Source organism: Petromyzon marinus, unplaced genomic scaffold (assembly GCF_048934315.1).
Source record: "Petromyzon marinus isolate PM22_M1 ecotype Great Lakes invasive population unplaced genomic scaffold, UKy_Petmar_22M1.pri1.0 PM_Scaffold_4, whole genome shotgun sequence".
NCBI classification, from domain to species: domain Eukaryota; kingdom Metazoa; phylum Chordata; class Hyperoartia; order Petromyzontiformes; family Petromyzontidae; genus Petromyzon; species Petromyzon marinus.
This window is the reverse complement of record NW_027423390.1, coordinates 3,729,861-3,742,164: the sequence shown is the minus strand read 5'-3', so window position 1 is coordinate 3,742,164 and position 12,304 is coordinate 3,729,861.

Below are 12,304 nucleotides of genomic sequence, written 5' to 3'. Positions count from 1 at the left end.
CCTTCAACGAAAGTACTGATAAACTACATGAAAGAAAATTAACTAAGCTTGTGCCGGACGCCCCAGGGGGACAGGCATCTATGACGTCTTCTGGCCAAAGCCCATTTGGTGGAGCCAGAAGACTGAACCTGAACCCTTGGGGTTCCTCCAGAAAGAGCATAAAGCCACTGAGAGTGGCCACGTGGAATGTTCAAATGCTCACTGTAGAGGAGAGGCTGCCGCTCCTCTGTCGGGAGCTGGACCGACCGCGCGCGACCGCCTGGATTTCTGCGGTATTCAAGTCTAGCGGACTAGGTCTGGCTCCAGTCACCATGAGGGGTGGACAGTCCTCTACTCGGGGCAGGATATTGCCAAATAACAGGGAGTGGCTCTTCTGAACAAAATAATGAAGGGGGCGTGGGAGCATGGCATTGAGGTGTGGGAAGCTGTTCATCCTAGGCCACTGTTGGCTCAACCAGAGGTGAGGAGTGGGGGTAGTGGTTACTTATGCCCCCACCGAAGATGAACATCAGTGGAGGCATCCAGGCACGGCTGATGAGTCAGATGTCGTCGAAGACCTCCTGTCACAGGTGCTAGAAAAAGTGGCCCCTCGGGATAGAGTCATCATTTTGGGTGACTTCAATGCCCAAGTGGGCCATGATGCTGGAACCTGGACTGGAGTGATTGGAAGGCATGGGCCAGATCAGCTCAATATGAATGGTAGGATGCTGCTAGACTTGTGCAGCCCATGGGCTTGTAATTACCAACATGCTTTTCTGGCATCGGCACATACACACAACATCATGGATGCACGTCAGGTACAAGCAAGAACTGGACTATATATAATGATGGAACAGCAGATGTAGGCCCATGTCATTAACACCAGGACCTACCGTGGAGCTGATCTTCTCACTGACCATTGGCTTGTAATTTGAAAGATGCGCCTGCTATTATTTTACTCCAGTGGTGGGTGTACATCTAGGACCCCATTCAAACCCACAATGGCCTGGTCTCAGATAGCTGATGAAAGTTGCAAGCGAGAATTTCATCATTGCTTGCGGCTCGGGTTGGCATCGTTCCCCTCTCCTGATGCCTAGGGGAAATGAGTGAGGTTTAGGATAGTAGCTCATGCAGCTGCAATGGCTGCTTTGGGTTTACGGTCCGAATCTCCCCCGAGACCCTGGTTGACGGAGCAGGTGTTCCAACTGGCTGAGAAAAAGCGACGGGCCCACTGCCATCATCTACAACATACTACGTCAGAGAATGAGGAGGCTTACCACAGCATTCGCTCGGAGTTTCACAGAGCCGTCCGGCACTGCAAGGATGGGTGGTGGTTGCGGGCTGCTGAGGAGTTGAAATCTGCCTCATTAGCCCGCGATCACAAATCACTCGTTAACTCCATCAAAAGAGTAACTTGTAGTGTCACACCTATCACCATCATTAGGGGAATAATGGTGATCCGATCTCTGACCCCCAGGAAGAGGTTTGCAGATTTTCTGATCATTTCTGTGAGGTCTTGGGGGAGGGGAAATCCCTCAGCCTCGAAAACATCATGGGGAAAAGTGGGGATGACCTTGCTGAAGCTGCGGTGCCTCAAATATTGGAAGAAGTCACCTCCTGTGAGTAGCTGGCTGAGGTGCCATCTGTTGAGGAAGTACAAAAGGCGATCCAGAGTCTGAGACCAGGGAAAGCGCCGGGCAGAGATGATCTCCCAAGTGAAATGCTAAGGGAGGGTGGCGTTTGTGCACAGACTGCCCTACATGACATCATAACAACAGTCTGGACCACTGAACTGGTTCCGTAGGATTGGAAGAATGCCTTGGTGGTCCCCCTCTGTAAGAAGGGGGACTGCACAGATTATAACAACTACAGGGGCATCTCCCTCCTCAGGTCTTGGCAAAGATTATTCAACATCGCCTTGCCAGGCAAGCTGAGGAGATGATTTCGGAGCCCCAATGTGGTTTCAGGCCAGGGCGGTCTTGCACAGATCCCATATTTTCTCTCTATCTGCTACAGAAGACGTGTAGGGAATTCCAACAGTACCTACTTCTCTGCTTTATTGACCTGGTCAAGGCCTATGTTACCATCAATAGGGCTGGGTTGCTCTTCCTGCTTTCAGAGTCCGTGACTCTCTGCTCACAATCATTAAAGATCTTCATCATGATGGGCAGGCCTGGGTAAAACTACATGGCTCAGAGTTGGAGCTATTCCCTGTTCACCTTGGGTGCAACAGGGATATCCTCTGGCTCCCACATTATTTAACATCTTTTTTTTACCACATAGTTCGTGAAGCCTTCTATGACTGTAGTGGAGGAATCTCCATCTGGTACAGATATAATGGAAGGCTGATCAAGGGATGGCTCCCTATTGGTCAACCATGTTACGTATGGTGATGATCTGGTCATTGTTGCTCACTCAGTGGAGGAGTCGGAGGCACTGCTGCTGAACTTGGAGTGTGCCACTAAGAGGTGGGGCCTTACCATCAGCCCAACTAAAACCAAGCACATCCCTGGGAATGTTGTACAATCAGACACTCTACCCCTTCAATTCCCCATTGGCGATGGGGTAGTTGTGAAGAAAGTGTAGAGTTTTCTATACCTGGGCAGTGTGCTCATGACTGGCTCCACGTTGACAGCAGCGGTCTCACTCCCAGTCAATCGAGTAGCATTAACTGGTCTGTCACTCCACACAAAGCTTTGGGTCTTCTTGGCCATGGTCATGCCCTCCCTTCTCTATCCAAAAACAAACTAAACACAAAACGCAATGAGTTTGTCAATCTAGACCAGTGGTTCTTAACCCTTACAGCAGCCTTGTACCCCTTTGCTTCTCAGAAAGGGCATCTTGCTCCCGAGGGGGTGCGTGCACCCCAGTTTAAGAACCACTGATCCCCGAAGGAAGAGCGTTCCAGACGGCCACAGAAGCAACGCATCTGAAAGCACCACGCGATATGTATATGTGTATATATAGTATATATAAACCATCCATCGTGTGTTAAGCCAACATAGCCGCACCTCCAATGGGCATGGTTGGCTACGTTCGGTGCTACGCATGTTCGACACACACACGGTACACAAGCAATAGCGGGGGACATCTGACCCTCTAAAGTAAACGGCAAACAGACATTGCGGGCCCCCTCCTTACTGACCATGTTTTGATCTCACAATCTTCTCTCTCGCCCCAGAGCGACCCACTCCATTGTTTTGCGACGGAGTTTACCGGCTAGACGCGCACAGCAAACAACACGCCTAGCGTGGTGAAGGGAAAACTCGGGGGTTGAGATGAACATCGCGCTCACGTCAACTTCGCTTGGTGCATACGCGCCAAACACTAAAAAGCACAACCACACCCCGGGAACTCGCGGTAAACATGGAAAGATTGGGGCCCAACGTTGGTCCAATGTTGGCACAACGTTGGGACCTAACGTGACACCAACGTTGGGCCAACATTATACAAAAGTTAAGCCAATGTTGGGCCAAAGTTTGCCACAACATTGGAGCAACGTTGTAAGATGGGTCTCTGATGTCCAAATAGAGAAGCAAGAGGCACGAATGAAGGGACATCTTAAGATGAAGAAATTAAATGTAAAATGATTACGCTTGTTCTAAAATAAAAAAAGTGTATAATTTGCGACAACTCAACCATTCAGGCTAAATTTGTAAAAGAATAAAGTTTTACCATCAGGCAGTCTGCCGAAACAATAATAACAATAATTATGATTTATAATGACACTACGTAACACAATTTTTGTTCCTGGGTAGTGTTATTTCGTAATTTCTTATGCTTAAAAAGTATAGAAAATAGCTATTATTCCCCACAAACTTTGCTTTTGTGACCAGGACAGTAATATTTTGAAATTTACCTATTTTCAATGAGAAAACGGGTGAATTGGCGTCTTTTGTTCGCATAAAGTCATAAAACAATATTTGAATCAAAATGAACATGTATTTATACTAAAATAATACAAAAATTACGACAAAAGATTTAGAAGTGAGTAGTTTTTCGAGATTTACCATTATACGTGTAAACCATTTTCACGAATCAGCCCGCAAATGTAGTCTCCCATTATGTTCCCGTTGTACTGTCCTTGGTAGCGGCGTTCAAAGTCGAGTATATCCTCGTGGAAGCGCTCGCCTTGCTCCTCCGAGTACGCTCCCATGTTCTCCTTGAATTTATCAAGATGGGCATCAAGGATATGGACTTTGAGGGACATCCTACAGCCCATTGTGCCGTAGTTCTTCACCAGAGTCTCAACCAGCTCCACGTAGTTTTCGACCTTGTGATTGCCCAGGAAGCCACGAACCACTGCGACAAAGCTGTTCCAAGCCGCTTTCTCCTTACTAGTGAGCTTCTTGGGGAATCATTGCACTCCAGGATCTTCTTTATCTGTGGTCTGACGAAGACACCGGCTTTGACCTTTGCCTCAGATAGCTTAAGGAAGAAGTATTGAAGGTACTTGAAGGCTGTCGACTCCTTATCTACAGCTCTGATAAATTGTTTCATGAGGCCCAATTTGATGTGCAGTGGTGGCATCAGCACCTTCCGGGGGTCCGCCAGTGACTCCCACTTGACGTTGTTCCTCCCCACAGAGAACTCGGTCCGCTGTGGCCAGTCCCGCCTATGGTAGTGCGCCTTGGTGTCCCCAAAGGCAAAGATAGCAGGGCAACTTGGTAAACCCGCCTTGGAAACCCATCAGGAATGCCACCATTTTGAAGTCTCCGATGACCTCCCAGCCGTACTCATCAAACTTCAAGGCGTCCAGCAAGGTCTTGATGCTGTTGTAATCCTCTTTTAGGTGCACCGAGTGAGCCAGGGGAAGAGACGGGTACTTATTACCATTATGGAGCAGCACGGCTTTGAGGCTCCTGGATGAGCTGTCAATGATGAGGCGTCACTCATTCTGGTTACAGGCGATTCCCATTGCCTCGAACAGACTGATCACATTGTGGCAGAAGCAGAGCCCATCTTGACTGGTGAAGAAGCTGCAAAAAGGTTGGTGACACTTTCTCTGATCTGCGGCTTGCACACTTTTATCCCACAAGTTCCACTGCTTGAGCCTAGACGTCAAAAGCTCGGCATTGGACTTGGTGAGATCAAGATCTCTGATCACGTCGTTGAGGTCTTTTTGGTTGGGGTAGTATGGTTTTCTTTCCTCAGCTCCACCTCTGAAATTGTCATCTGGATCTACAGCACGTCGTCCTCGCTCTCTGACTTGCTGCTCTCTTCTAAAGACGGCTGCTCTCTCTCCGGAGGAGTGGGTATGGGAAGCCCATTGCAGTCCGACGTTTGGAAGGGTCTACTATGCAGAAGTAGCAGTTGCTTGAGTGGTCAGTGGGTTTCCGCCAAATTCTTTGGATAACGAACTTCATGGCTCTCATATTCTTTCGGTCTTTCGGTATGGCTCTCTTTTCCCCTCTGTACCATCCTACAAAAATAAATTTATTTCACCAATGACTAATGTGTAAGAGATTCTGGCAACATTTTTCATATATGATATATTTTTTCAATAACATTGAAAATTGTAAAACATTTTAAAATAAATGTTTTTTACAATATTTTTTTTTACAAACTTTGTCACATAAAATTCGGAGCAACATTTGTCCATCTTACCTTCTAGAGTTTTTTTGCATTGCTCGCAGGTGAAATGAGGTGCCCAGAGTTTGTCTTGATCCCCGACAGGAATGCCGACATATGCCTTGTAGGCCTCACACATCTTAGCAGACGCTTCCACAGAGTACTTTTTCGCTCTTGTCTTGAGAAATTGGCCGCAGACATCGCAAAATGCGTCTGCCGGATGCTTGTAGCCTCTTGATGCCATCTCAGAAAAATGCAGATATGTATCCACTTAGACAACTGGAACTAAACTGAACTGGTGGGCTTAAGGCCCCTGTATTTATATTACTATTTATATTACTGGAAAGTTCTAAAATGTTCTAGAGGTTACTCCAAGTTTACTCAGCACTGAATCTATCTGGAATGTTCTGGAAAATAGGTAAATTTCGAAATATCACTGTCCTGGTCATAAAAGCAAGGTTTGTGGGGAATAATATCCATTTTCTGTATTTTTGAGGCTTAAGCAATAAGGAAACGATACTTACTACCCAGGAACAAAAAAGAAATTGTTACACAGTGTAATTATTATAAGTTATTGTAAGTTATGACGACTACTGCCCCAAGCATGTCCAGGTGAATTGTGTTGCGAGTATTTTTGGACGTGACGCAGCAGGTAACTCTACACCCCCCTCGCACAAGCACACACGGGGGGAGGGGGCATGGGTGGGGGGAGGGGGCATGGGGGGAGGGGGCATGGGGGTAGGGGGTGCAGGAGCTTTCCTACCCGCGGGGACAATACGTCACGGAATGATTTCCACACGGGGTGTTTGCTCAGCCTGTGTCATGTGCAAAACCCCGTCTCAAACTCACACAAAGCTTCCTCCTCGTATAGCCTTAACAGACTGTTGGGGCAAGTGCTGTTAATCAATTTTTCTTTACTATTTTATTTTCTTTCACCAGGTAAGGCCCACTGAGCAATGCAGTTCTTTTTCAGAAGCGACCCTGGACATCACAAATGGTAGCTCAACAAAGTGGCTCATCGTCACCATCATCACGTGGAAATGTATTTCCGCCAAATACTCTAAACCAGTGGTTCTTAACATTTTACTGCAGCCTGTACCCCTTTGGTTCTCAATCGTAAATGTTATTATAATGTTATGTAGGGTTGATGAAACAAAGTAGTTGTTACTTACTGCCCATGTTAAATTTGTGTTTTAGACGATTTGCCTTCTAAAAAAAATCTGACCATGTCTCGCACCCCCAGAAAGGGCATCTCGCACCCTCAGGGGGTACAGCGTGCACCCCAGGGTAAGAACCACTGCTCTAAATGCATGCTTCGAAATGCGAAGGGAAAAAAACCGGAGCACCCGGAGAAAAATCCACGCGACCACGAGGAGAGAGACACGCAAACTACAAATATACAGCAGCAGGCGTCAGGGTCGGGATCGGACTCACGACCTCCTGTATGTCGGCGATGTAGTTAACATCTCCCAGCCACCGTGGCACGAGCAGCGAGTAGCAGCAGCAGCACCGATGAAGGTCGGCACGGTGGCACGCGAGGGGTTGGGTGGCCAGCACCACGCTAACCGGCCCGCCTTTGTCTCCCCCAGTGGCGATGTTTACAAACCATACCTCGTACTCGTTTGAGGCTGAGTCGACCTAGGAGAGGCCCAGGACCGGTTTAGATAATCATCACTGGTGTTGGTGGCCATGAGCGGGAATCGAACTCGGATCGCTGATTTTGGAGTGCAGTGTTGCGCTCACCGCCTCATTAGAACCAACAACGACGATCGCCATTCGCCACTAAGTGGTGGTTGACGTCACCACGGCGCTTGTGCCAGGCTGTGTGCACTTTGTGAGGCCACCAGAACTACCACTACCAACCTGAAGGTTGTGTTAGCCGGGCAGTGGTGGTGGCTGCGTTGTGGAGGGAGCAGCGAGGGTTGGTGGATCACACAGAGATCAGTGGTGAAACTCCCTCCCTGCCCGCGGGTGTGCGTCGAGGAGCCGTACCCCTGGCTCTGCCAGGTAGGAGGTTGTACAGCAGAATGTGTAGACTAATCTCCATCTGTTCCATCTGTACGGGATCGAGCGTTGCCCCCTCTCACGCCGTTGGGTTTCTCCTCTCATAGCTAAACGCAAAGCCAATCAATGTAACTCGTATTGCATAGCACGATATTTGTTGCTTTGTTTGATCATGAATATTTGTTTAATGTTAAGCAATCTAATAAATAAGCCATTTAACATGTGTGTCATTATTAGCAATATCTTACATAAACATTACGAAATTATCATATTCAGCACCTTTTAATTATTGACAATATATTGCAGAAAAACATAGCAACAAATATCACGCCATCATCATCACGATCTATGGGCATCTCACCCGCAGTAGATGCCCACTGCACATTTCGTCATTTGTTTTCCACTTTGCTCTGTCTTGTAGTACCAATATGCTAAAGTCGTGGTCACATCTCCCTGGCACCAATCTCTTCTGATGTCGTCGTCAGGCTATTCTCTGTGAGGTCTTCCTCTCTTTCCGGTTCCTTCCTTTTTTATGAATCCAACTACACATTTATGTCCATAATTTGCCAGTTTCCTTTCTCATCACTGCCAACAGCAGCATCACCATCACCCAGGTTGCCTTCTGTGTGCAACAGTTTTCTTATTTTACCGTTGGTGAGTTTCTGGGTGCAGCTTAGATGCAGCAGCAGCATCCTTCAGTAACAATACATTTTGAGTGCCAATATCTTATCTCTGTGGGTCTTTTCAATGTCCAAGTCTCGCAGGTATACGTGAAACTGTATTGAACACGCATGTTCTTAAGATGTTCAATTTGGCATTGTAGCCGATTTGCTCGCTTCTCCAGATGAGTGTAACACGTAGTAGGCTTCCACGATCCATAAGAGGATTGTTTGGGTTCGATCGCGTAAATATAAATGTGTCGTTACCCACCACTACCCGACAGAGCCAATGAGTAATGTGTCACGTAAATACAACATGAAAATTCGTTACTACTTCAGCTCACCGCTGTGTAGGAGAGTAAACCCACTACAACATTCACAATTCTAGCACCGTGACGTTTCGCCGGTAATTACAACAGCAACAAGCCTCGTCAGGCGACAGCCAAAGTTGTGGATACATCCTCCTCCTGTTTCGCTCTTAAATATGGTCATTTATAATGGTCTCCAAATGTTATTGAATCCTGCCACTACTCCAATTTGCCTTTGCGATCCTCGCTCCTCTCACTTCTTTCGTGCAGTCGTTGTCCCATGTCAGCAGACTTCCCAAGCATGTAGACAAATTCCTTTGCATACCATCGGTATTGGCCAAAGCATTCCAGCTGCTCAAAAATGTACCGACACATCGCTTGGTGTCGAGATCAGACGTTAGCAAGCAACATCGCCCCCTACTGTAGAAACAATATTTATATTTTGATTTAAAACTTTCGTGACTGCAGTAATTCATATTCTTAGTTTTTTCGGTAAAGTCACGTTGAAGAGAAACAACAAAATAACAAAATATATATAAAACAATAAAAAAATTCTCACGACGTTTCGACCATAACTCAAACGGTCATCATCAGGTGATGACCGTTTGAGTTATGGTCGAAACGTCGTGAGAATTTTTTATTGTTTTATATATATTTTGTTATTTTGTTGTTTCTCTTCAACGTGACTTTACCGAAAAAACTAAGAATATAATATTTATATTATTGAGAGACGAGTGGAATTATAATGACGTCGCACTCACCTGCTTTCACCTGGCACTCACCACGCACTCACCATGAAGTGCAACAGGTGGAATGCGCTGCATTCACAACTCAGCAAACAGCACCGGGTCTGATACCTGATCCTTGGCCACGTGACGATAAGCCACTTCGTTGAACTGTTATTTGTGATAGCCAGGTCGCTTCTGAAATAAAATCTAATGGCTCAGTGGGCCATACCTGGTAAGATAAAAAATATAGTTTAGTTTTATTTGTATTCATGTTTGAAGTGTTATGTTTACCTCACCTGTCAACCCTCACCGGTCTCAACCCTCACCTGTCTCAGCACTCACCTGAAGTCTAGCCCTCACCTGTCTCAACCCTCACCTGTCTCAGCACTCACCTGAAGTCTAGCCCTCACCTGTCTCAACCCTCACCTGTCTCAACCCTCACCTGTCTCAGCACTCACCTTAAATCTAACACTCACCTGTCTCAACCCTCACCTGTCTCAGCCCTCACCTGTCTCAATCCTCATCTGTCTCAGCACTCACCTGAAGTCTAGCCCTCACCTGTCTCAATCCTCACCTGTCTCAATCCTCACCTGTCTCAACCCTCACGTGTCTCAGCACTCACCTGAAGTCTAGCCCTCACCTGTCTCAATCCTCACCTGTCTCAATCCTCACCTGTCTCAGCCCTCACGTGTCTCAGCCCTCACCTGTCTCAATCCTCATCTGTCTCAGCACTCACCTGAAGTCTAGCCCTCACCTGTCTCAACCCTCACCTGTCTCAGCCCTCACCTGTCTCAGCCCTCACCTGTCTAAATCCTCACACGTCTCAATCCTCACCTGTCTCAGCACTCACCTGAAGTCTAGCCCTCACCTGTCTCAACCCTCACCTGTCTCAGCCCTCACCTGTCTCAGCCCTCACCTGTCTCAATCCTCATCTGTCTCAGCACTCACCTGAAGTCTAGCCCTCACCTGTCTCAATCCTCACCTGTCTCAACCCTCACCTGTCTCAATCCTCACCTGTCTCAACCCTCACCTGTCTCAATCCTCACCTGTCTCAATCCTCATCTGTCTCAACCCTCACCTGTCTCAATTCTCACCTGTCTCAATCCTCACCTGAAGTCTAGCCCTCACCTGTCTCAATCCTCACCTATCTCAATCCTCACCTGTCTCAATCCTCACCTGTCTCAATCCTCACATAAAGTCTAGCCCTCACCTGTCTCAATCCTCACCTGTCTCAATCCTCACCTGTCTCAACCTTCACCTGTCTCAATCCTCACCTGTCTCAATCCTCACCTGAAGTCTAGCCCTCACCTGTCTCAACCCTCACCTGTCTCAACCCTCACCTGTCTCAGCACTCACCTGTCTCAATCCTCACCTGTCGCAATCCTCACCTGTCTCAATCCTCACCTGTCTCAATCCTCACCTGAAGTCTTGCCCTCACCTGTCTCAATCCTCACCTGTCTCAATCCTCACCTGTCTCAACCCTCACCTGTCTCAATCCTCACCTGTCTCAATCCTCATCTGTCTCAACCCTCACCTGTCTCAATTCTCACCTGTCTCAATCCTCACCTGAAGTCTAGCCCTCACCTGTCTCAATCCTCACCTGTCTCAATCCTTACCTGTCTCAATCATCACCTGAAGTCTAGCCCTCACCTGTCTCAACCCTCACCTGTCGCAATCCTCACCTGTCTCAACCCTCACCTGTCTCAATCCTCACCTGAAGTCTTGCCCTCACCTGTCTCAATCCTCACCTGTCTCAATCCTCACCTGTCTCAACCCTCACCTGTCTCAATCCTCACCTGTCTCAATCCTCATCTGTCTCAACCCTCACCTGTCTCAATTCTCACCTGTCTCAATCCTCACCTGAAGTCTAGCCCTCACCTGTCTCAATCCTCACCTGTCTCAATCCTCACCTGTCTCAACCTTCACCTGTCTCAATCCTCACCTGTCTCAATCATCACCTGAAGTCTAGCCCTCACCTGTCTCAACCCTCACCTGTCGCAATCCTCACCTGTCTCAACCCTCACCTGTCTCAATCCTCACCTGTCTCAATCCTCATCTGTCTCAACCCTCACCTGTCTCAATCCTCACCTGAAGTCTAGCCCTCACCTGTCTCAATCCTCACCTGTCTCAATCCTCACCTGTCTCAACCTTCACCTGTCTCAATCCTCACCTGTCTCAATCATCACCTGAAGTCTAGCCCTCACCTGTCTCAACCCTCACCTGTCGCAATCCTCACCTGTCTCAACCCTCACCTGTCTCAATCCTCACCTGAAGTCTAGCCCTCACCTGTCTCAACCCTCACCTGTCTCAATCCTCACCTGTCTCAATCCTCACCTGTCTCAATCCTCACCTGTCTCAACCCTCACCTGTCTCAATCCTCACCTGTCTCAATCCTCACCTGTCTCAGCACTCACCTGTCTCAACCTTCACCTGTCTCAGCACTCACCTGAAGTCTAGCCCTCACCTGTCTCAATCCTCACCTGTCTCAATCCTCATCTGTCTCAACCCTCACCTGTCTCAATCCTCACCTGTCTCAATCCTCACCTGAAGTCTAGCCCTCACCTGTCTCAATCCTCACCTGTCTCAATCCTCATCTGTCTCAACCCTCACCTGTCTCAATCCTCACCTGTCTCAATCCTCACATAAAGTATAGCCCTCACCTGTCTCAATCCTCACCTGTCTCAATCCTCACCTGTCTCAACCTTCACCTGTCTCAATCCTCACCTGTCTCAATCATCACCTGAAGTCTAGCCCTCACCTGTCTCAATGCTCACCTGTCGCAATCCTCACCTGTCTCAATCCTCACCTGAAGTCTTGCCCTCACCTGTCTCAATCCTCACCTGTCTCAATCCTCACCTGTCTCAACCTTCACCTGTCTCAATCCTCACCTGAAGTATAGCCCTCACCTGTCTCAATCCTCACCTGTCTCAATCCTCACTTGTCTCAACCCTCACCTGTCTCAATCCTCATCTGTCTCAACCCTCACCTGTCTCAATCCTCACCTGTCTCAATCCTCACCTGAAGTCTAGCCCTCACCTGTCTCAATCCTCATCTG